At 46.5% G+C, this 25,520-nt stretch overlaps 1 protein-coding gene across 1 annotated transcript in view; it reads left to right on the top strand.

The window, feature by feature from the left end:
• The window catches only part of LOC142580019 (uncharacterized), a 121,259-nt gene that overhangs the window by 83,627 nt on the left and 12,112 nt on the right, over nt 1-25,520 (top strand). The gene's annotated exons all lie outside the window — the stretch shown is intronic.

The following is a 25,520-nucleotide window of genomic DNA, read 5'->3' on the forward strand; positions in this document are numbered from 1 at the left end:
CGCTGGCGCGATATGATTGTTTGCTTGCGCTAATCTGTAACATTCTTGCAAAATCAGCGTTTGTGGATGTTGACCAGGGCCGGTCGTTAAAACCATGGTCATTTCCTCTTCAATAATAACAGAAACCCTTCTATTCGCAACAGAGATGTTAAAATATGCTAACTTACTGGGCTTAAACTAGCGCCATGTGTGAAATACCCTAACTTTGTTTCTGTTAAAGCTCGTTCTCTACTTGCCGTCATAAGACGCACAGCCGTTTTTAGCGTCATCTTGTTCACAGTGTCGCAATCATTGGGGAATACTTTCTGCTGTCATGACATCACACTTACAATCATGTGGAGCAAGGTGCACCGAGAAATGTGTAGTTATTGGCTCTGTAAATTGAAATTGCATATTTATCTTTTCTGCGCTCGCTCTTCACCTTGCATAGCTTGAAGATATCACAAAGGGCACTGAACTATAAGTTTACTCCGCCTGTAAGGATCACTACCTTCAGTGGTTGCCCATGTCAATAAGCTCTTCAAAGCGTCATAAAATGTCTCAAGGCTTCCTAGAGGTTGTAGACGAGTGCGATAAAATCATGGCACGTGGCCACACGAAATGATTCATGCGGCGTCGTCGAGGCATTACAAACGTGTCACAGTCATACGATGTTTAACCACTTTATATCAAGATCATCACGTGCACATACTTCGGTTTCATTGTTTCCTCCATTTCGAAGTGGCTCAAAGACACAAGATCTTTATACTTCATCATTAGGTTCAACGGATAACGAGGAAAACATACACTAGAAGAAGAAAAAATCTACTTAACTTTAACTTCTTATAACCTTTAGAGAAAATAATCATGGAGGAAATGAGAGAATGCGTGGAACTAAGCCACTAGCCCTTGAGCAATTTCAATTAAATTTGCCATTCAGTTTTATTTTCCTTGCCAGAGAGAGAATACAAAAATATGTTAACACAGCCTGACGGATGTCCTGCCCCCTATAGCAATACAGTAGAAACAAAAGTCCAGCGATTGTATGCAGTTCATAAACACGCACAAAAAAGTCGTGCAAATGAATACGTACATATCAGAAAAAGATGTGCAATTATAATGTTAATTTCGCAAGACATTTTATGTAAAAATTTAGCGGGTTATTTTTGCAACATGTCAACGCATACAATTTTGCAAAAAAATAGAAATATAGATAATAACAAACGTAAGTTATAGAGGTAGGTTTCATATGCAAGAAAGCTGTTCACAGTACATTTTATTGAAGTTCCTGGCATGGCAAGTATTGTCAGAGCTATGTTCGTTTAACCTATTCAACAAAGATGATCAATTCGAGGATGTGGATTGCTTATTTTATTTCGTTCACGGTACTGAAAAAAAAGAAATTCTTTGTGTCTTGCTGGTGTTAATTGCTTGCGCATTTTACTGTAATCCAGGCAGTGAAATAGTTACGCTGTAATTATTCTTTAAGAAATCTTTGAAAATTATGAGCATTGTTTAGTTGCATGATGAAAACACAGGGAAAATATCGTACTTTATAATAAGGCCGCCACGGTGGGAGAAGTACGGCACATTTGCAGTGAAACGAAGAGCCTTTTTATTACTGAAGTAAGTGCACTTTTGACAGATTGGTAACGGCAGTCGTTCGCCAGGTGGTGCTACAATGCTGTAAAATTAAGAATACAAGCCAGTTATACAGAAGTATTTTAATTTTAACCGGAAGCATATGACTGGTACGCGAGATAGCAACCAAAGAAGACATTTTCGATTTATTGTATCCTACATGCTAATTCCACACCCAATTATTAGAGAAGACCAAACCCTAAGCATTTAGGCCATTGATATTTTGTATAACTTCATTACCTAAGCTGTGTGGGGATGCGTGACCCTCACGCGTCCCCCGATATGTTGTTTTCCCGCATAGCTCCCATGTCCTGTAATCCGGCTTCGCCGCGTGTCCTGGTGCACGCGGCAGTCGGTGTGGTTGAAGCGCATTGCGAGAGATGGCGCGAGTGTGGCTCTGCTAACGCCACCTAACAGCGGGGTTACTTGGGCGCGGAGAGGAGAAGGCTCTTCCTCTTTGGCTCGGGTTTGGAAAGCAGCGCGGACGTCCCGCGCGTGCGCCGATCCATGCTTCTGCGAGACCGTCTTGCGAGGCCTCAATCGAACGTGCCACCGTTCGCGTGACCGTACGCGCGAACGACCAGGCGTTGGTGTCCAGCATGGGGCGAACATATTCGCTCGTTATCCGGTCGCGGTGAGTCGGACTTCCGCGATTTGTCGTGCGCCCATCGGCATGTTTTGGGGATAGCAAACTCGGCTAGCAGACATTGATCTATGAAAGGTGCGATAAATGCCCTTGTGATTGTTTGCGCTACTGTGTTGTCCTTCATTTGTCCCAAGAGCACGGGTGAGGATCCCACAGCTGCCATAAGTACCCTTTAAGGTTTTTATCTTTTGAGGCAAACAGAACCATTTTAGTTTTAGAGGCGTTTATTTTTAACGGTTTACATCTACCCATCTTTTTAAGTTACTAGGTGCCATATGTACTTTCCATTATATCCCTTTTTAAGATGCACCCGTAAGGAAACTGTGGCATTATCTGCGCAAGAGATTCTTCTGAAATCGCGAGCGTTGCGCGGTAAATCATTTGCACATTGCAGGAACAGAAGCGGTCCCAGTATACTGACCTGCCGAACGCCAGCACGCATTTTGAATAAATACAAATTGTTTTCAATGCTTACGAACTGTTTTCTATTTGAAGAATAGGATTTCAGAAGCCTGTGCGGAATCCACAGGACAACGTATTTTTCTAGTTCATAAATCAATATATCATGATTGCTAAGGTCAAAAGCCTTTCAAAAATGAACTAAATACCGGCAATTGCTTCTTTGACCGCTGGTAAAATAACTTCTTTATGCCTGAACCATGCTGTATCTATTGGTCGGTGTTTTCGGATGCCGTGCTGAAAATCATGCAGTAAGTTATGCTTGTCCAAGTACGATAAGAGTTCAACGTGGCAAACTTTGTCTATGGCTTTGGAAAAGATGGGAAATATTAAAATTGGACGATGATTCTCTAACTCTTTCCCAGCCATGATTTAAACTGGTGTTTCATGTAGGTTTTTTTTTTCTGAAGGAACTACTGCACTCAATACTTTGTGTAATATATAAACGAAAAGCAGAATGAATGCGCTCTTCACGAATAAACATTTTATTAACGAGATATATGTACCAAAAAATATAAATTGCCAGAATCCAGATTATGGGATAAAACTGAACAAAGTTTGTAAAGGTGTGCTTGCGTCTGCTAAGAAAAATATGTAACAAGAATTATGGAGATATTCAAAGCGCATCACCCTCTGATAGGCACTATCTCCGAAAAAAAATTACACTTTTTCACTGAGCAGCTATTCCACTACAAAAATTTAAATGCAAGCGCTGCAGTTGGGTGTGCCGGCTGCGGCCACCCAACTTGGATAAACTGTTTAATTAAATAATTATGAAGGGCGATGGCTAGCACATTACCGTGTAGACCTTTCCCATTGGATTGAATGTTAACAGACACAGTATTGGAGGTGGTTGGATACAATGAAGAATTTAGGTTTTTCCAAAGCGCATCTGAATGCTGCCTACTTGCCTCCGAAAAATATGGTTTGGTAATAACGGTTAGTGGTTGATTTTCATTTTTAATTGTTTTTTCCTATATGAATTATATTAAAAGTATGAGATCTCTAGTTTCTATAAATCGTGTATACAGCATGAGCTTGCATTTACATGCCTAACGATTCGTGGCGAGGCCACAGTTTCCAAGTTTCTAAGCTTTATTTATCTCGGTTAACGGGAAATATCTCCTAAATTTCCTTTAAAATGTTTATGAGTATAATATATGCGGTGTCACATGACCTTGCTTCGTAAACGCTGTTGCGTGCTTGTAGTCCAATATCAACGCAAAAAGATCTAAACCTTCGATTGATTCGTTACTTTCTGAATGTAATATTATGGAACCCTACTGCGGTTACTGTGTCGATTTTTCGCAGTAAACATAACAATTCCGAGATGATCGCTAATATGTGTGCTAATGGTATCAGCCTACAAAAGCGCGGTATCAACGTTTGTTGGAAATACGTCTAGCAGCGATGCGGTTTCTTAGTGACCCTTGTGCCTTGGGGTAATACATTTACGAAACCGTTTGGTGTTCAAAGGCAACTGATTTCTCTTTGTATGTGACTAAATGAATTCTCTTTGTATGTGACTTTGTTGTCCTGTGTCTCGCGTTGTTAGTGTACTGTGAACCTCTAACAAGAAGGCCATATCAATACGTGCTGCACATAATTCCCGAACGTAGGCCCCCGGCAGACGCACTTGCCGTAGGGTTGTTTGCCTATCTGTACAGCCTCGCACACCGCCAACGGTTAGCCTGTTTGTTGCAAATGAATGTTATTAGCATATTATGATTAAGGTTGTTCAATGTTATAATTCTCTCACTCTAATACATTCCCGTGATTGCCGCATGGACCTTCCTTTTACAATGGAAGAGCTCAAAGCGGCACTAGCTCTCTGCAGGCGCTCATCTCCAGGTCCAGGTGATATATCGTACCGAGCCTTGTGCTATCTCGGAGATTCCGCACGGAGAGAATTGTTGAGTGTTTACAACTCCTCATGGCAGGAGGGAAATGTTCCTGACGAATGGAAAGTAAGCTGCCTGGTGCCACTTTTTAAGCGGGGCAAATCCCCACTAGAGCTCACCTCTTTCCGCCCAATAGCGCTGGCCAGCAGTGTAGGAAAGATAATGGAACGGATGATCATTGGCCACCTGGAATGGTACCTTGAACACTACAAGATTTATCCGAATTCCATGGCTGGTTTCCGACGTGACCGCTCTTCCATCGACAATGTGGTTGATCTCAGCTCGAAGACTATGATGGAGACCGTAGAAGGTACGGAGATCGATCCGGAAGAATTGAACGTGCCGGGGCAATGGTACGTTAGAAAGAAGAAAGGAAAAGCGGCCCCCCTAGTGAACAACGAGGCACGCCATATGGAACGGCAGCGAGCCGCCGAGAAGCTCGCAGGGAGGAAGATGGCGGCTAAGTCGGCTGAAAGGCAATTTGCCCGACTTCGGGACGGTGCCGAGAAAGTAGTCATGAGGCCGCACGGCGGTCTCGTACGTCTAATGAAATACGGAAGTGCGTATTTGGCAGGCGTAATACTAAGGGCGGCTGGCGTCAGTCCAGACGCCGCCGGAGAGGATGTCATCTTGATGAATGTGAAGCAACATTCCATTCTCGTCGCTACCGTCAGCGCGGAAAGGAAGCGAAAATACGCCGACTTGAAGCTCCTCGTGTTCGAAGGGGAAAAATTGAAATGACTACGTACGTCGCTATGCCGGAGGACTGCGGAAAAGGCGTCGTGCATGAAGTCCCTTTGTCCTTCTCGGACGCAGATATCTTGAAAAGGCTGCAAATCTACGGGAATCCTCCAGTCCTGGGAGTACGATGAGTCAGAAGAACGTCGAGGACGGTTTTAATACTGTTCGAAGACAAAGAGGTGCCGCGGTGGGTGAGACTTACGCCCGTGGCGCAACGCTGCGTAATCTACCGCAAGAAGCACGAAGTTTGTAACGCCTGCGGGCGGCTCGGACACCGCGAGGACGTCTGCCCGGACCCCGCGTATGTGAAGTGTCGTGGCTGTGGCATGGAGCAACCACCACAAGACCATCTATGTGAACCCAATTGCCAACTGTGTGGGAAAGGACACCCGCTCGGTGACAGAAAATGTAGAGAACTCTACCGTGTTCCTTACGAGGTGAAGAAGAGGCAGTGGGAACGAAAGATCAACATGCTACAGCAGCAACTTCAGAAGCAGCAACAGCAAGCCGGAGCGACTGCCGAGGTGAATCCCAGGGGTTGTTCCAAGGTCAGGAACTGAAACGAGGACTTTCGCGTCAGAACCGACTCCTTTCTGAGGCTGGAGGAGACCACCGGAGGGCACCAGCAGCGTGGCCGTTGCGGTCCCGCACCACGGGGCGCTCCGGACCCAGACAAAGAGGGAGATCGAGCTCCAGGGACCCGGCGCACCCATGGACTAAGAAGCGGGAGCAGAGCAGGGACCGAAACAATGTAAGCTTTGCCAGTGGGGTTTCCCAGGCAAAAGATAAGAAAGATGAGGAGATCGATATATTAAGCAAAGAGGTCATTAATAAGCTCACTCAAGAGTTGCATAGACCAAAATTACAGGCGTGTACGGGGTCCCCCTCCACCCACAACGCGCAACCAAAATTGGTATCGAAGCCAACCCGCCCGGTCACTACGGCTGCGACTCCCATGCAGGCTGCAGCACCGGACGAGGAAAATATGATTATCGAATCGGCTAGACCACCCCCAATGAAACGCAAAGGGGAAGACGTTGATCCGTTGGTAGCACTAGAGAAAAGATTAGAAGCAAAAATCGAAGCTAAATTTGATTCTTTCATGGCCCAAATTATGGGAGCAATACAGCAGACTCAAAGCCAGATCCAATCCCTTACGGGTGAAGCACAAAAGCAAAGGGCAGAATTAGTAGCCATCGGAGAATGGCAACTAAAAGCGGAGGAACAACTCGACCAGCTCCAAGATGGCCAGAGGCGCGCAAAGTGAGTCTTTAGTCTGGCAGTGGAACTGTCGCGGCTTCCAACGCAAGCGAGCGTTAGTGCAACAGTACTTGACGCTATTAGATGAGAAACCGCTAGCTGCAGCCCAGCAGCAGACGGGCGAAGCAGCACAACTCTCAGGGTACCAAGCTTTTTCAAGTGACAGGGGTGAGAAATCTCGCGTCACTACGTTGACTAAGAGGAATATTGCGGCAGTCGTGCACGAAATCAACTGGAGAGACATTGAGGCAGTGCTTCTGGAAATTATTACGGGACGAAAAGAGGAACCGAGCGTGTTCCTATTAAACTTGTACAGTACTCCACAGCAGAGAAAGGTGCGATTCAGGGCCATCTTTCGCAAAGCTATTCAGATAGCCGGGACTAATCCCCTGCTAATAGTCGGTGACTTTAATGCAGCGCATCCGGAATGTGGTTACGCTAAACAAGATCCAAAAGGTAGGCAGCTATGGGAGGACGCGCACGAGCTAGGACTCACCTTACACACAGTCCGACCAGGGTGGGTAACAGCGTGTGCGCAGACACCTCCCCTGACCTGACCTTCTCCAAAAATATGACAGATCTGAATTGGAGAAACTTCAATTGGAGCTCAATTTCGGAAGTGATCATTTCATTCTGGCCTCGATCCTTAAAAAAGGGGTGAGGACGCGTCGTGCGAGTCAACCGAGGATCACCGAATGGGGATTATTTAAGTAGAAGCGAGAGAAAGCTGCCATGGGGAAAATCACAAACATAGAGAAATGGACGGAGGTCATCGCGCGTCACGTTGAAGAGGCAACCAAGACGCTTGAAAGGGACGATGCCCCGGAAATAGTCGATAGCAAACTGCTTCACATGTGGGAGGCAAAACGTGGTATGGAGCGCAGACTAAAGAAGCAGAAATCGAACCGTAATCTCAGAAGGCGGATTGCTAGACATAACAAAGAAATTGAAAATTACGCGATCAAATTATGCGAACAGAATTGGTGCAGCAGATGCGACGAGATGGAGAGGGGCATGAGCCTTTCCAAAACGAGGGGTCTGCTGAGACACCTATTGGATCCGACCAATTCGAGATCTCTATCGGGAATTAGATTATCAAAAACCAGGCACGCGTATGAGGGTACAGACGCGGAATTTATGGACAAACTAATCACCATGTACATTGGTGATACGCATAGCACCCCCCCTCCCGGAGTACGACGGAGCTCCAAATGAGGAGCTCGACGCACCCATCACGGAGGCGGAGGTTAGGGCAGTAATATTGGGACTAAAAACCAAATCAGCCCCGGGCCCTGACGGAATAACTAACAAAATTCGAAGAAATCTGGACGATGCCTCCATCAGCGCTCTGACGGAGTACATGCAAGAAATTTGGACTAAAGGCCACCTGCCACGCCAGTGGAAGATTGCAAACGTGATCCTAATTCCAAACCCGGGCAAACCGCCTAAACTAGAAAATCTAAGACCCGATTCCCTAACCTCATGCATGGGGAAATTTATGGAGCGCGTAGCCCAGACAAGACTGACGCACTTTATGGAGCAGAACGACCTGTGGCCGCACGAGATCATCAGCTTCCGACCGGGCTTGTGTACGCAGGACGTGATGCTCCGACTAAAACATGACATAATCGACTCACATTCTACAGACGCCAAGGTAATCCTCGGCCTGGACTTGACAAAGGCTTTTGATAATGTTAAACACGAAGCGATACTCCACGGTCTCCAACAAATCGGTGTAGGCGCGCGAACATTCGACTATGTTAAGGACTTTTTGTCAGACAGAACTGCCTGCTTGAAGTTCCAAGATATTGAATCTCCTACACTAAAATTATAAAGCAGGGGCACGCCGCAGGGCTCGGTTCTTTCCCCGTTCCTCTTCAACGTGGCGATGAGGGGCCTCCACGAAGCTCTGAGAAGCATACAGGGGCTAACTTTCAGTATGTATGCGGATGACATCACCCTCTGGGCTAACAGGGGAGCCATGCCAGCATCGAGGAGCGCCTGCAGGCGGCGGCGGACACTGTCGTGGACTATGCTGCCAGTAGGGGTCTCTCGTGCTCTCCGCAAAAGTCTTAGTTATTCGTCTACAACCCAAAGTCGCTCCGGTGCAAGCATAGCTTGGAATTTGACATTAAGGTAGAGGGGAAACCAGTCCCAAAGGTAAACCAAATCAGAATCTTAGGACTTTTCATACAGGAAAACGGATATAATGATGGGACAATCAAAAATCTAGAGGGATTTGCCACACAAGCACTTGGCATATTTAGAAGGGTCGCGCTGAAAGGACGAGGCCTGAAGGAAAGAAGCTTGCTTAAACTAACCCAAGCATTCGTAATAAGCCGCGTCTGCTATGCCACGCCTTTCTTAAACATCAGGTCAGAGGAGAGGAGGAAACTCGACTTGCTCATTCGACGGTGCATAAAGAGGGCCTTAGGCTTACCAATTACCACCTCCACAGAGAAGCTTCTCTCTATGGGAGTGCACAATACCGGGGACGAAATAGCAGAAGCTGTCAGAATTTCGCAGCTCGAAAGATTAAGCCGAACGACCACGGGCAGAGCTATCCTCGAAATGGTAGGCCTGCAAACAGATAGGGGACTGCGAGGCAAGACAAACATCCCGCGGGACCGCCGAGAAAATATAATCATTCCCCCCCCCCTCGTAACATGCATCCCATATTCAACACGGACAGGAGGGAAAAGAGAACAGAAGCAGTAATCAAACGCTTTGATTCAATGGACAGCAAGTCGGTTGCGTACGTGGACGCGGCAAGTGGCAAGTCGGGTGCGGCGGTCGCCTCGGTGGTCGACGGCCGAGGTGCCCCCGTATCGGCCGCCACCATTAGAAGCCTCAACTCGGAAACGGCTGAAGAAGTTGCGATAGCGCTCGCTTGCGTGGGAACGGAAGCAAATTTCATTATTAGCGATAGCAGAACGGCCATCTGGAACTTTGGAAAGGGTAGGATCTCGCCGGAAGCGACAAGGGTTCTGGCCAGTAGACGGCTGAACAGAAAAATTAGCCTAATTTGGACCCCTGCACACACGTCTGTTCCTGGCAACGAGGCGGCCCACGAGTTAGCCCGAGCTCTCTACTTCCGGGTGGCTGTGGAACCGCCCGACTGCCGGACGAGCGTCTGCAAAATTATACGGAGATTGTCGAAAATTATCGGCTACGCAGGAGACTGGTGCCACCACCGGATAAAAGTCTAAACAACAGAGAGGCAGTCGCATGGCGGCGCCTGCAAGCGGGGAACTTCGTAAACCCGGTCTGGGCATACCATGTTATGCATGATAGAGAAAAAGGTGAGTGCAAACACTGTGGGGCAAGAGGGACCCTCGATCACATAATCTGGGAATGCGCTAGCTCACCAGGCGCTAAAGCAAACATAAATTGTAGAGAGGCCTGGGAAGCCCTGCTGCGGAGCGAGGACCCTACTCCACAGCAACACGCCATCCGCCTGGCGGAAGAAGCCGCGAAGAGTCAAGGCCTCTTTGCTTGCTTCTAATCGCGGAGGTTCCGGCCCCCGTCTCCAACGCCTGTGTGCCGGGGACGGGAGTAGGGGCCTCCTTATCCGGTGGTACAATAAAGTTGCTATGATCATCCTCATCTGCAGCTTTATTCTTAGATGTGAAAGGCGCATACGATAACGTATTACATGAGGCCCTTCTCGACACTCTTGCGACGGTTGGCCTAGGTGGTCGAGTCTTTTTGTGGATTGCAAGTTACCTGTCTGCAAGAACATTCTTTGTGTTAACTGACGACGGGCGAACTACGCGACGCTATACCAGCAGGGGCGTTCCTTACGGCGGTGCTTTCAGCCCGACGCTATTCAACCTCGCTCTTGTTGGACTTGCTGAGTACTTGCCAACTACCATCAAAATTTCAATATACGCAGACGACATCTGTGTCTGGACTTCGGCAGTCACACGTCGTCAGATACGTGCGCGGTTTCAAAGAGCGGCAACTTTGACAGCGAGCTACTTGTGTAAACAAGGTCTCAGCATATCACCAGAAAAAGGCGCTCTAGTGGCATTTACTCGCCAACTAATGACGCCTTATGTCATCTTAATCAATGGGCGGACCATTTCCTATGTCAGAACGCACAGATTTCTTGGCGTAATTATTGACCGAGACCTCTGTTGGAGCCTGCACGTGGCCTACATGAAACGGCACTTGACAGCAACTTCCCAGTTGTTTAAATACTTGACAGGAAAGACGGGGGGGTTGCCAGTAGACGCAATGCTGAAACTCTACAGAGCTCTCTTTCTCGCTTTGTTAAGATATAGCACTCAGAGTTTGCCGTGGTTTGCCCAGATGCACGTCAACAGTGGCAACTACTGCGATTACTCGGGACCATCCAATGCAAACTCACATTACAGTGGAAGCCCCGAGAACGCACATCAGACATTTTGCACGTGTCTCCTATCACCACCTTGCAACACTGCCTTCAGACAGGCACCAAGCATCATTCTCTAAAACTATCGTCAAGTACAACGACAAACTTCCCTCGGGCTTCACCGCTGCATCTAAACCATCGATACCCCCTTGGTGTCTTATCGGCCCCACAGTACATCTCAGTGTACCAGGAATCGGGAAAAAGTCTGAGCTGTCGTCGCCTGTGCTGAAACAACTGTCTCTGCTTCTTCTGCACGTGAGGTATGCGGACAGTGTACATATTTATACTGATGGTTCCACAAACATCCAGTGTTCGTCCAGTGCTATGGTTGTTCCAGCAAGAGCTATTACCATCAGCTTTAGGACTGACCACCCAACGACATCGACATTTGCGGAACTAGCTGCTCTTCGCGCTGCACTTTGTTTCGTCAATCGGGAACTACCTGGACAATGGTTAACCTTCAGTGACTCAAAGGCAGCCCTACAATCTGCGCTATCGTCTCTACGTCGCGGGCCATACGAACAGCTCGTATTCGATATTAGATGCCTACTCCATACATCACATGAGAAAGGACATCACGTAACGTTTCAGTAGCTGCCAAGTCACTGCGGCGTAATAGGAAACGAAGACGCCGATAATGCCGGTCGAGAAGCTCTTGAAGACGCACAGGAAGAGGCCATACCACTTTCACGGTCCGACGCAGCCAACAGACTTCGAGTGCTTGCACAGGAGATCACGCTTTCTCTATGGTGCACACCAAGCAGCCAGACCAACCGGAGCAATCATCAATACCACCGGCCCCCTTCGATGTATCTTTGTATGCCAACTGGACTCCGCTGAAGAGAGGCCACTCTGCTTTATCGCTTATGGCTTGGGGTGGCATTCACGAAATCAGGCTCATTTGCATTGGAATGGCCGACAGCGCTCTCTGTAATGCCTGTCTTTGCGAGGAGACGCTAGAACACATTCTGTGCGACTGTCCTGAATATAATGTTCAAAGACAGTCCCTGGCCTCCGTTCTAGCCCACCTTGACGATATACCGTTGTCAGTTGAAAAGGTTTTCACATGTCGCCGACAAAAGATATCGCAGCTGAACGCGACAAAGGGACCACTTAGTTTTTTCATAGAGACGGGCTTGGACAAGCGGCTGTGACAGTTATATCACGTACCGTGCAAGAGTGATGGGCTGTAACTGACAACGTGTGTGCTGTGCTATGTGCTCTCTTTCTCTCTCCTTCCCATCTTTCATCCCCCCATCCCGCTTCCATGTGCAGGGTAACAAACAGGTTTAGCTAAGCTGGTTAACCTCCCTGACATTCCTTCCCCACTTTTTTCCTTCCTTCCTTCCTTTCACTCTAATATATAGCAATCATCAGGATTTCTTAAGCTACTCATGTATTTAAATGGTATTAGCTCAGCATTATTACATGTTAATGGAAGTCGTTTCAAACTAGATTACTCAGCCAATGTAAGAAAGTAAAAAAGAAGACTGAATGTCCATTGCTATCTGCTATTACTAAACATATTTTATTTGCGAAATTTTAGGCACGCTGGAATTGCCTGCAATTCAACGCTCAAAGGTGGAAAAACTGTTTTCTTGGCTGCTTCAATATGATTAGCAAGCTATACTCATTTATTTTGAAAGTGTTAATCATTGACTACATCTCCAAACTACCCAATGCGACTTTTTTCAAGAAGAAAGTTAAGATTTTTTCTCGCTTTCATTAACAGCGATGGAATGAAACTGTTCATCTTCATAAGTTTGAGGATCCAACCATTGTGGATTTTGCCCTGAGCATGTTTCCGATTCTATCTTGTGCGTGTTTGTGTCAAGTTCTGGTGTTGCAATCGCACTGATGCGCGTATTCTTTAAATATGTTGTAACGAAGTAAATCATTCAGCTTTGTTTTGAAATCTATAAGATGTCGCCACACAGTAGCGAACACATTAATGAGCGAAAAATGCGGATTCAGTGCACTTGTTGGAACCTATGCGAAGTGAAGTTTTTGTCAAGGGGTCACTTAAATGCTGTTGCATTAACTGCGATATAAACATTTGTACTTATTTTCAAAACTCCAACATGTCATCTGTTGTATGGTTTGTTTATGCATAGCATAGATCAGAACCTTAATGCCATGTAATTGTGTGCACTAAACTTCACAAACTACCCCAATATGCAAACGGCAGTTAATGTGGACGCGCACTGCGAGACACCAACGCAATGAGGTTTGTTTAGGGAGGCATGGTGAGAGGTGTATGCAAAGGATTGAATGACACCTGCTTATGTAATTATCTGTTTATTCATTTATAGACCTCACAGGCAGCAAAGTTGGAGTGTCAGGTGAGGGGGGAATTAAAGAATAGTTACAAAAGGAAGAGCACAACCTTATATAATACTGAACAAACAATAACAAAAAAGAATGAGCAAGGCTCTTTAAGCAGAAGTTAAGCGGAATGAAAAGAAAAAGAAATTAATGCCCTTCTACTACTGTGAAGAGGGCTGCAAGCGAAGCTCGGGATCCGCGGCTCGTCGTTATCGTAGGGCATCGGCTTCGCGCTCCCTCACGGCGATGTCGGCACGTCGACGACCTGCCCTTTCTCGAGCGAGTTCCCGGCGGCGTTCATCAAACGCCGCGTGTTCTTCGGCTAAACGCACGATGGGAGGCCCGCTCCTGCTGCCGTTCCTTCAACGCAGCCTGCTCTTCGGCAGAACGAACCAAGTGCAGCCTCCCCATCTGAATGCCGGGCCAGGACTGGCGGGAAACGGCAGGTGCGAAGCTAGATAAACACGCGATCATTCCCTTTCGTTCCTCCGGAGGGAGGGGACGCCTGTGATAGGCTCACGCCTTGAACTACATCTACTTCTTCATGCATGCAAAACCCCGCTTTAAAGGGCGCGTGTGATAAACCGGCAGTGGCTGAATGAGCACGGTGACCTCGCAACCCGGAGGTCGTTGGTTCGAGTCCGCAGTCCGACAAGCAATTCTTATTTTCGCTCGCAAGGCTTCAGTTCTTGCGTACGGGAAAACCAACGCCGTCACGAGTGAGGCAATACAAGCTTCACTTGCAAATGACAGCCGCTTTGAAATGAGCTGCAAGGCCTAATAAAATCATCCCCATGTGCTCAGACACGAGCAGTATAGTTCACGGGCTCGACAGCCGAGGCAAGCCTCACACATTGTACTGACTGCCCAGACGCGTGAAACAATCTGCTTTGAGCCATCCTACCCTCGCCTTGCCCGAACTTGCATATATGCCGTTTGGAAGAACTTCATTTCACTTATGTTCTTTTGGGGAAAGTTCAAGCCGGCAGCTTGGAGAATCGGCTTGGTAAATAGCGGAAGTTGTTGTACAGGTAGACTGTAGCTACAGCTATCGCAATAGTAAATGGTTTTGGCAAGTTAACGGGAAGCCTTGTAAACTGGGGACCCCGGTCACTTTCGCCGACGTTAACTTGCTGACAACACCCGTTGAATATCTAGGAGTCCCGCTGGAATATTACAGAAATAACGATTAGTATTGGCAAGAGCAGACAAGAGAAAAACAGATAAAAGCGAACATGTGGAAAGGTTGCATCTGTCAATGTTTGCAAGAGCTGCAGGTTTCAATCTATTTTTTGTTGCAAAACTCTCGTATGTAATACAGGTGTTGCATTGTGCAAGTATAAATATACTGAAGTTGCACCACGTCTTCGCAGTATTTGTGTGGGCGTCGAATTGGGAATGATGCAGTAGAACGAATTTGTTCAGACTAGTCAGAGACGGAAGTTTGGGAATGATGCACCTTTTTATATGACAGGTCATAAACCGGTTTTTATTTCGGCGTGACCTAAGCGATCCTTTCTTGCGCACGGTGCGCTAAGTGAGGCTAAGGAGCGCATTGCCTGGCTATGTAGTCTGTACAGAGAATATGACCGGTCCTGTTCGTGGATTTCTTAAAGAAGCTATTTTAAGTGCATGGTTCTTGTCTGTTAGATTTTCAAATGAGTACTTTTTTTCAGTGAAACGTAAAATACTGTACAAAGCTGTATACGACGTAGTTCTCCCGGTTCCAATGTACATAGCCATATACATTGGAGGCCAAGGACAAGACGTGCTTAAGCGGGCGAAAAGAATGTCAGTTACGCCAGGGACCAAGCCGTTCTTTCTTAAGCTTCACGCGGGTACGTTGCCTGTCAAAACCTTTATAGAAGATCGTTTTTTTTTTCTTTTTCTTACTATGGGGGTCACATTGCTCAGAACCAGGAACTATAGATCATGTATTTCTAGATTGATGGGCGGGTGTCTTCTTTTGGAGTGTACTTCAGGGGACCATCAGGAAAGATTTTCAGTTAGATTCAGCGGGCATTAGATATTTATGTATAGAAAATGATGATGGACTTCCGTTTGACCTTATTATGCCGGTTGGCCTCACTGACTATGGCGCGCCCGTATGGAGGGGTTTCACTGCGATCCGGGTGCTCGGCCTGCACGAAAGTATTTTTGAGAATGCACGTCCAGATTTGCACAAACTCAGAAAGCACAAGATAGTGCACCTGCCTGACTGTCAAGGGGGGAACACTTTACCGTGCTCAAAGAATTCTGAAATAGTAATTCCAGTAAGCCTGACACTTGGTGCTGAAAACTTACTAATTTATCTTATTTTCCTAAACGCCAGTTGTTTGGTGTAGTAGTACAAAACAGCCAAGATATAAATAATAATACGACCGTGGCTGAATCGGTTAGCATGATGGTCTCGCAACCCGGAGGTCGGTGTTTCGAATCCGCAGCCCGGCAAGCAATTTTTATTTTCGCACGGCACAAGCTTTTTTCGTACTGCAACACCGACGCCGACACGAGTGAAGCACTACGCTTCGCTTTAGAATGATCACGGCCGCGAAGTTATACAAAGCCTCATGATAAAGAGCAGCTAAGGAGCAAGGCATTCAAGAACATAAAAACGCTTAAATATTGCCTTGTATCACTGTGGCACATTCCAGTTGCCCAAGAATGGGCTAGGTTAAATATGACAAATTCGAATAAATTATGGAAAATCGTGAGGTCTGTGCACTTTTATAGTGTCTGTGAGCTGACGTATTGCTTGTAGTTTTTGTGCGGTTTGTTATTTGGTTACAAAGAAATCTGCTAATTGAAACCTAGCGCAAACAGACCACGGATAATTCAAGAATGCCGGTTTTACCCTTCCTCTTTACGTCGGTGTGGAATAGCAGGCCAAAGACATGCTCCTTCGGCCAACCTTTCCGCTTTTCTCTCATTAAATATTATTTTCTGTCTCTATTTCACCAATTTCAATGGTGGAATAGCTGCGCCAGTTGCGCCAAACAGCAGAAGAGCGACCCTTTGCGCCGTTTTGTGCGAAAAGGATGTGGCGACACACTCCGCGCATACATCTGCGCACCCTCCGTCTTCTTATCACCTGGCCCGGCATAACACAGCTGCACGCTGGACTGCATGGTCGATAAAACATAGCGCCACCGCCACGTCACCCGAGGTATGCGTCACCGACGGTGGCTATAAAAACAGGCTGCCTGGCTGAGAAAGACGGCCTTCTACCTTCCGCTACTGTGACAAACTTAGTGTTGGTATGCCCGTCCGCTGCCATCGTTAGTCGAATAAAGAAGAGTTACGTTTTCATGTTGGGATTCGTCCTTCGGCAGACACGACATCCCACAAGGGCATTCTAGCGGAAGATTGCGCCGAGGTTGCGCCGAAGCATTCATAAAAGCGAAAGCCTGCTTCCGTTAATGCTTCGCAGCTAGCAAAACTGAAATCCAAACAGCACGCCGTTGCCATCATCATTATTATCATAGAAGGAAGCAGAGGCCCGTCTATGGAGTTCCTCACTCTATCGTGAGAAACTATGAGCCCATCACAGTCATTTGGTTCATCACTCGCGCATTTTTCACTGACGGACGTACAGTGCAACGCCGCTGTACCATCTTGCTGGCGCTTCATTTTAGTGTTGATCGAACCCGCTTGGTAGCGCGGAGTTTTCCGGAGGAGGATGTCACATTTTAGGATTAAAGGTAAACATTTTTTATGTGTATGGTTGATAGTGGGACTTGGTGAAGGAGCCGTTGCGATCAGAATCGCACGTGGGGCATAGTTAAGAATGATATTAGCGAATATGGTGCGCAGCGAGAGTCCCCACTTTGATGGGTGCCGTCATGTTTTTTGGCGTAAAACTTTTGCGTCGAGTTTGCATCGCTGCATGATTTCGATTAACTAGCGTCACCGACGCAAACGCAAACACCGTATTTGCGTCTCGCGCACGCGCAGTGGCCCTGACGATTGTTTTATTTTTATTTATTTATTATTATTATTTTTGCGGCTATAAAGCCATTGTGGCCCTATTCGAAAATTACCTAATGTGTACGGCCATACATGAGTATACTGCATGATGTCATGTTCAGTGTAGGCGCGAGTACTTGGTCGGTATTGCGACGAGCCTTTGCCCACAAGCCGTGACTGTCGCACTGTGCTGCATCCTGGGTTAATAAACAGGCGTTTGTGGACAATCTGTCTTCATCACACAACGTGCACTGCTAATTAAGGAATATGGACTGATTGGACTCAAGTGTACGACCCTTTACGATTGCCTGTTTCCGAGAGGGAATGCTACTCAACGCGACCAGTCCCATAGAACCTTGCTAACTTTGATGCAGAAAACTTATTTGGCCTCCCATTTATAGACATTTTTTTCCGTGTTCCTACTTTCTTTTGTCCGTGTCTCTGTCATTTGGTTATTTCCTGTTTTCTTTCCTATTTCTTTGCTTCCTATTTCCTTCTCCTCTTCTCCTCTTTTCATTCCTCCCTCCCGGTCGAGTAGGCAGGCGTTGTGCCCCTCTCGGTGGCATTTGTCAGCTTGCCCCCTCCCTGTTTCCTTTGTGCGTTTGTATGTTTCCATATCGAATAATTATTGTAATAAAACTGCACTTAGCAGCTTCACAACACAGACTCCATTTTTTTCTATCGCACTTCTTCTTTATTCTCTTTTCTCCCCCTGCCCATTCTCCAGTTTCAACTTCTTCTATTTGCACGCCGTCATAGGATTGCTTCATTCCCCTTAGCACTGTTTGCATCCCTCCTGGGATGATATTTGAATATATTCCCAATAGCAGCTAATTCCATGGTGTCATTAGGACCAATGTACCATATGGTCTTTAAGTGTCCATGTTGACTTGCCGTCTTGAGCACACGAAATGGTCCGTTATAGGCCATGTTCAGGCTTGGCCCTCTTTTTACCAGTACGAAGTCATCGACGTGGAGTGTTGGTAACGTTGTATTTTGCCTCTTGTCAAAATTTCTCTTCATTCTCTCACGATACCTTGATCTACTAGCTTCAGTTCTTGCTTCTTCTGTGAGTTTTAAGTTCTCGTCAATGGCGAGGCTTATATCCGCAGGCAGACAAGGTGGTCTCCCAGCTGCAGCGAATAGAGGAGTGCATCCCAGGCCAATTGTATACGAGCAGTTGTGGTGAGCTACTTCCGCTTCCAGACAACATTTAATACCACCTGGGAATGCTGGGTACATGCTAATGTACTGTTTGATATCCCTGCTAGCCCTTTCAGCTAGCCCATTTGCTGCGTCATGATATGGCGCAGTGAACCGTAACTTGATGTTACGCTTTTCAGCCCATTCCTGTAGCCGACGACTTCGCAGAGCAGGTCTATTTTCGGAGCTAATTACTTTTACATTGTCAAAATGTTTTGTGTTCAAAAAGAAAATTGCGCTGTTAGCATACTATTTACCAGGTCTTGCTGCAATCATCTTGGTGCACTCATCAATGCACCACAGGAAGGCTTGTCTTCTTAACTCCTTCAGGCTTTTTTCGTAGTTCCGTGAAGCCCAGATGAATGACCTCAAATGACGTGTTAGAATATTGTGGTATAACCATTTCTTGCGTCGGTTACATTTTGCTTTGTTAATCTGGCATTTATTACATCATATTACATAGATTTTTGTTTCTTGCTTCATACGAGACCATAAGAGCCTTTTTGTCGCTTACATGTAGGTTTTCCAAAAGCCAGCTTGGCCTCCTGATTCGGGGCTATCATGAAACAGTTCCAATATTTTTGGAACCAAGGAGGCAGGAACGGCAACTTGTCCATTTTTAGTGCGTTGCAAAACCTCCGTTCATTCCCACATCCCTGCAACATTTGCCGCTTCATGATTGTCTGGAAACATAATGGCTAATCGCGGCATTGCATCCGCGTCTTTCATAGAAGCTCCCGGGCGATGAGCTACTTTAAAATCAAATTTCTGAAGTTCACCCACCCAACGAGCTATCTTCCTTTTCAGTTCGGCCATCTTCAACGTGTACGTTAGTACTTCATGATCTGTGTATAGCTTCAACTTTGGATCTTCCAAATATGAACGGAAGTGCCAGGTGAGCTTTTAAAAGGCCAGAACTTCTTTTTCTGTCGTGGTACAATTCGATTAAATTTTGCTGAATGTGTAGCTGTAGTATCCAACTACACAAAAAAAAGCTGTTGGTTTGGTGGTCGTGATGAGTCTCTCTGATACAAGACTGCTCCCGTGATATAGCGAGATGCATCGGTATTCAATTCGAAGGGCAGCGCAGTCTGGTAAGCACAACACAGGATCAGAAGAAATTATTCGGACCAATTCTCGGTAGGTGTCATCACATTCTTCTGTCCAGCAAAAGGGAACATTCTTTTAGTCTTGTCAGAGAGTGACTTTTCAGAGCATGACCTTGAATAAATGCTCTGAAATGGCCCGCCAAGCCTAGAAACACGCGAAGTGAGTGTACATCGCATGACTTTATTAATTTTGCTATAAGAGCTACCTGTTCTTCTTTCGTATTCTTCGTTGCTCCGTCCAAAACTGTACCAAAAAATGTCAGCTTAGTTTTGAAGAACTCACCCTTCTTGAAGTTAACTTTTAGCTTAGCATCAGATAACGCTGCCAGAATATGACCATGGTGTTCTTCACGCGACTTTTCACTTTTAGAGTATATGATGATGTCGTCCACGTGGACGTTGCAGAAGCATCCAATGTAGGCATTCAAAACTGTGTTCATCATGTCTTGAAACGAAATAGGTGAGTTTTTTCATTCAAAAGGAAGTCGGTTATATTCGTATATGCCAAAGGAAGTCGTAAATGCGGTGTATTGCTTGGTGTCTTCTTGCAGTGGCACCTGCCAGAAGCCCTTGCATAAGTCTATGCGGGAAAAGCAGGTATAGCCTCCGGCTTCATCAATAATGCTGTCAATATTTGGCATTGGGAAAGGAATCAACAGGGTTTGAATATTTACGGCTCGGTAATCCGTACATAGCCGCCAGCTACCATCTTGCTTTGGAGCAATGGTGATAGCTGAAGAAAACGGAGACACCGACGGGCGAATTACATTAGCATCTAACATCTTTTATGCTCTTCTTTTAGCCACGCCTCCTTTTCTCTCGTCAAACTGTAAGGCTTTTTACTCTCAACTGTTTTGTCGGAAAAATCAAATGTAACCGGTGAATATCCTCCCAAGAATACCATTTCGGGTAGAGTTAAGGAATTACACTGTCTTTCCTCAGCATCCGTAGATGGTCTTCTTTCTGTGCCGACTCTGTTCGGTCAGCCTCTTGATCAACAGACACCGTATCGCCCCAATAAATATTCAGTCTCAACAACTTTATGTCAGGACGAGATAGGAGAAAGTCATACTCTATAGTGTCTAAAACTAATGCAACCACTTCTGCCTCTTTAGATTGGTATTTTACTTTCAGGCGTGCCCAATCACAATACTCTCGCTTCCATCATATCCACCCACAAGAACTGATCTCCCTCGGAATACATCTTGTGGGTTTGCGTTGCTTTCCTTAAGAATGGATGCAGGTAGCTCCGCTGTCTTTCAGTGCTCTTGTACTTGGTCCATTAGCCTATATATCTATGTAACAAATTCAGAGAAATCAAAGAAACAGTCTTTTTTGTCATAGAGTCATACTGAGAACCCTCATTGATTAGTTGTTGTTTTTTTCAATCTGGGAAATTTGCGTTCCTCAGGCAATGACTCTCTTTCAGCGGTATGCAACGACCTATGGTGACTTTCCTCTTGGTAACTGTTCTTTGGTAACCGTTCATGAAACTCTGTTTCTCGCTGCTCCTGCCCGTTGGACATCCCAACACGGCTTTATCATCCTCTCCATCCAATGGCAGGCGATTTCTTGAAGTGACTCCAGCAAAGCGTCCATAGTTGTTGGTATGGTATGGTATGGTATGATGAACTTTATTTCATAGTTGTTGGTGGTGCAGCTTGAATTTGTCGTTGCGATTCCCGAGGTAGGCCATATATTATGAGCGTTCTAACAAATTTTAGTGGAAGTTCCCGCTCTGAAAGTTGAGGTAGTCGACTGTATTCGAAGAAATACTCGAGCACTGCTCCAGACCTGTAGCGATAAAATATTGCTTGTTCCCATCGCTCAAGCGGGCTGCAATGGAATGATAAGATGAAGATCTCCTTCCACGTGCTCCATGCATCACATTGGTGTCCCATGATACGCACCTCGTACCATTTTCTTGCGATGCCATTTAGAAAAGGGAGCATATGCTTCACTCTTCTTTCATCTGTGTCCCAGCCGTTTTGTCGACAGGCGTAATCCAAGCTTGTGGATTCCCAGAGGAAGCGTCAAAGGGTTCAGCTTCCACAATCTGTGTAAGAACGCTTTCTTTGATACTCAGAGCCGAGACAAGAGTCTGAATCATTTCATTTTGCTGTAAAACTTGCTTTTGTTGATGCTGAATCGCTTGAAGCATAACGGAGAGATCTGAATGGTAAGTTGGTTCCGATGCGACTGACTTCTCTACTTGCGATAGCACAAGGCGGTTGAAAAGGGAGACTTGAAGGTTTATCTTCACGGACCCTTTTTCTAAAAGTTCGTCCAAAGATATAGATTCCTTCTCCATAGCGATAGACACGAGTTCACCTGTCGTCACGTCGACGGTAAGATCGGCTGCCGGGTCTCCAGAGAGCGCATACTTCGTGAAGACGAGGATGTCTTTGGCTGGCTGAACGAAGAAGGTTACAAACATCATGGATCGTACAAAGCCGGCTGCGCCAAAATATGTACTAAAACTGCACTTAGCAGCTTTACAACGCAGACTCCATTTTGTTCTACCGCGCTTCTTCTTTATTCTCTTTTCTCCCCCCACCCCTTGTCTAGTTTCAACTTTTTCTATTTGCAGGCCGACATAGCATTGCCTCAATTATAGTAACAATAATACCAGATAGCTTGCCCATAGACTGTAGTACTCGACAGACTTCAGCACTTCTTGTAGGATACTTGTATTGTATTGTTGGTGTGGGTGGGCAAAACGCTCCAACTCTCACCTGGAATTTGCTGTCCTTCAAAAAGTTACGGTTGCACTCACGTGCTCTACTGCAAATTTTCTTGTTCATCGTTCCTCCTACTAGAGTAGCATGAGGCATTGTATTAGCAGACTTCGTGATGTCGATATCAAGTGATTGCAACATATTTGTATTTAGTCCACAGCACTAGCAAGGCAAAGTATAGTAGCCACCTGAGTAAGTTGGTGAGGGGCGTTGCCTGGCTTCGGAAATGGTACTGCTACGCTTGTGTTAATATACAGCCGGATTATACTTAGGAGTATAAAGCTTGTAACATCATTCTTACGAATTATAGCGTTGGAATGTATCCTTTGTTCAAGCGTAGTGATTAACTTATCCACTAATAATCACTTATTTGTGGACCAGCATGGCTTCCGGTGGAACATGAGAAACCAGTCATTCGATATTTTCACTGACCTACATGCTTGCAAGCATTCTATTGTAGACGTCTACGCGCTATTTGTTAATTGTGTTAAAGCCTTCGGCAAGGTACTGCAGAAATCCTTCACCTTTGAAATGAAAACAATGGCTATTGATTCCCCTGTAATCACCTGGACAGCAGCGTTTCCTTGAAGAAGTCATCTTCAATACATTTTAAGCAGAATCAGAGCATGCTCTCATGTTAGAGTACATAAGAGTTCCTCAGGCAATAATGCTTATAGTTAGGCCTATATATTGTTACGTGGAAGTACCGTAGGTAAACTATCTAGAGGAGGTATTTACAATGAGTAGAAACCCCTGGCCAACATGAAAACCAGCCAACATCAAGCAAGGCACGTCGTCATCCTCAGATCGGCCGGAGGACACTTAGAGGTACGTCCAACTGAATCCAAGTGTCCACATCACCTTCTCCGAATAGCACGCAGCATGACGCCCGGCGACAGGAGCGCCGGTGCGACGCCACTGAAAACCCACAGCAGAGGAAGGATGATAATGCTTAAGTATCGAAACGTGGACGCCGTCGTCGCACAACCAAACACAACGTCTTGTGGGACTGGCGAGCACAATCTCGCACGAGGCGTCAGTCACTTGCCGAAAGACTACCGCGCTTCTTCTTTATTCTCTTTTCTTCCCCTGCCCCTTGTCTAGTTTCAACTTTTTCTATTTGCAGGCCGACATAGCATTGCCTCAATTATAGCAACAATAATAATACGAGATAGCTTGCCCATAGACTGTAGTACTCGACAGACTTCAGCACTTCTTGTTGGATACTTATATTGTAGGTGTGGGTGGGCAAAACGCTCCAACTCTCACCTGGAATTTGCTGTCTTTCAAAAAGTTACGGTTGCACTCACGTGCTCTACCGCAAAGTATGGGCCCGTGTGGCGAGGAAGGAGCTTTTCAGAAAGGCCCATATGTCGGGAGGGAGTCCAAATCAGCGCAAGAGCACCCGGATCAAGACGCTCGTCGGGTGTCGCTGGTCGTAAAGGCGCTTCTGGTTGTCTTTGGAAGCAGCAAGTATACTAAGAGTTAGCTGTCACGCGTAATCAGTCCGGGCAATCGTTAAGCGTGCATATTCACTAGTCGAGGTTGCAGGGTGAGATAGAATGTGTCCTATAGTAAAGGTGGTTCACGTCTGAACATAAGTTAGAAGGGAGGGTATCCAGCAGTGTCGTGGTGAGAGGAATTACATGCGAACGTGGCGCATGAAGTGCAAGGTCCCACTCATGGTGGTCAGCTGAAGCGTATTTCGAAAGCGTATCTGTTAATGTCCGATTCAAGGGCTCGGCGAGCCCGTTCGTCTGCATGGGGATGGTATGAAGTGGTGATGCTGTGCTGCGTGGAGCAGCAGCGCAGGATATCGTCAATGGCGTTCCACAGAAAGGTGTGACCTTGATCAGTCAGCAGTTGACGTGGGGCACCGTGTACTAAAATTACGTCAGGGAGCACAAATTCGGCCACGTAAGTAGCACATCTGGTCGCCAGCGCTCGTTTCATTGCATAGCGCATCGCGTAATCGGTAGCGACGACAACCTATTTGTTTGCTGGAGCAAATGTAGGAAAGGGTCCCACAAAGTCCAAACCGACACGCAAGGAGGGACCAGTTGGGACGTCGATGGGCTCAACATACCTAGCAGGAAGCGTAGACGTTTTTTTTTTCCAAGTTGAAAGAGCTCGCAGGTGTTGACATAACCAGGCCAGGCCAATAGAAGCGACGGTACATGCAGTGATGTGTGCGAATAACACAAAGCGGCCAGTGGTTTGGAAGTGCTGTTGAGCGAAGGTGTGATGGGATTACTAGAACATCGGGACTGTCAGGGTACGATCCTTCATGGCGAATGTGCGCACAGAGGCGCCACTGGGAGATGATTCCAGGCGCTCGATTAGTTCCCGTAAACAGGCATCCTGACGCTGTTCGTTGGCCTTGTTAAGCAACTAGCTCACGAAAGAGACGCAATCGAGGTACTCAGTGCAGGAACAGTCACATTCGGTCATAGGGTAGCGGGACAAACAATCCGCATCTTTGTGTATATCACCGTGTAGGTGTACTCTTGCAGGCGTCGTGCCCATCGAGCTAGACTGCCAGTAGGATCTTTCAAAGGGGCGAGCCAACACAGGGCATGGTGGTCGGAATCTAAGGTGAACGGTAGACCAAATAGATAAGGTGATATCTTGCAAGTGCCTATACAACCGCCAGGCACTCACTGTCTGTAATTTAGTAATACCGCTTCGATGCGGACAGCAGCCTGCTGGCATAAGCGATGACGCAGTTCGCTCCACGTTCACGTTGGGCGAAGACAGTGCCTATTTCATAACTACTCGCGTCACTACGGACTTCGCTTTGAGATGATGGGTCGAAGTGGGCCAAAACAGGAGGTGCTGTGAGGAATGTGGTTAACTCGGAGAAAGCCGCGGCTTGCGCGGGACCCCAGGTAAAAGGTGCGTCTTGTTTACGAAGCTGTGTGACCGGTTTTATAATCACTGCAAAATTATTCACGCACCGGCGAAAAAAGGAGAGTCCCACAAAGTTGCGAACATCTTTGGAACACGGGAACAGGGAAGTCTTTCACGGCTCGATCTTTTTTGATGTCAGGTTGTAAGCCGGCAGCGTTCACAATGTGGCCAAGGATCGGAATGCGGCGACGATCAAAACGGCACTTCGATGAATTCAGCTGAAGTCCGGCAACGCAAGGCAAGCTC

The sequence above is a fragment of the Dermacentor variabilis genome, chromosome 4 (assembly GCF_050947875.1).
Source record: "Dermacentor variabilis isolate Ectoservices chromosome 4, ASM5094787v1, whole genome shotgun sequence".
Classification (NCBI taxonomy): Eukaryota; Metazoa; Arthropoda; class Arachnida; order Ixodida; family Ixodidae; genus Dermacentor; species Dermacentor variabilis.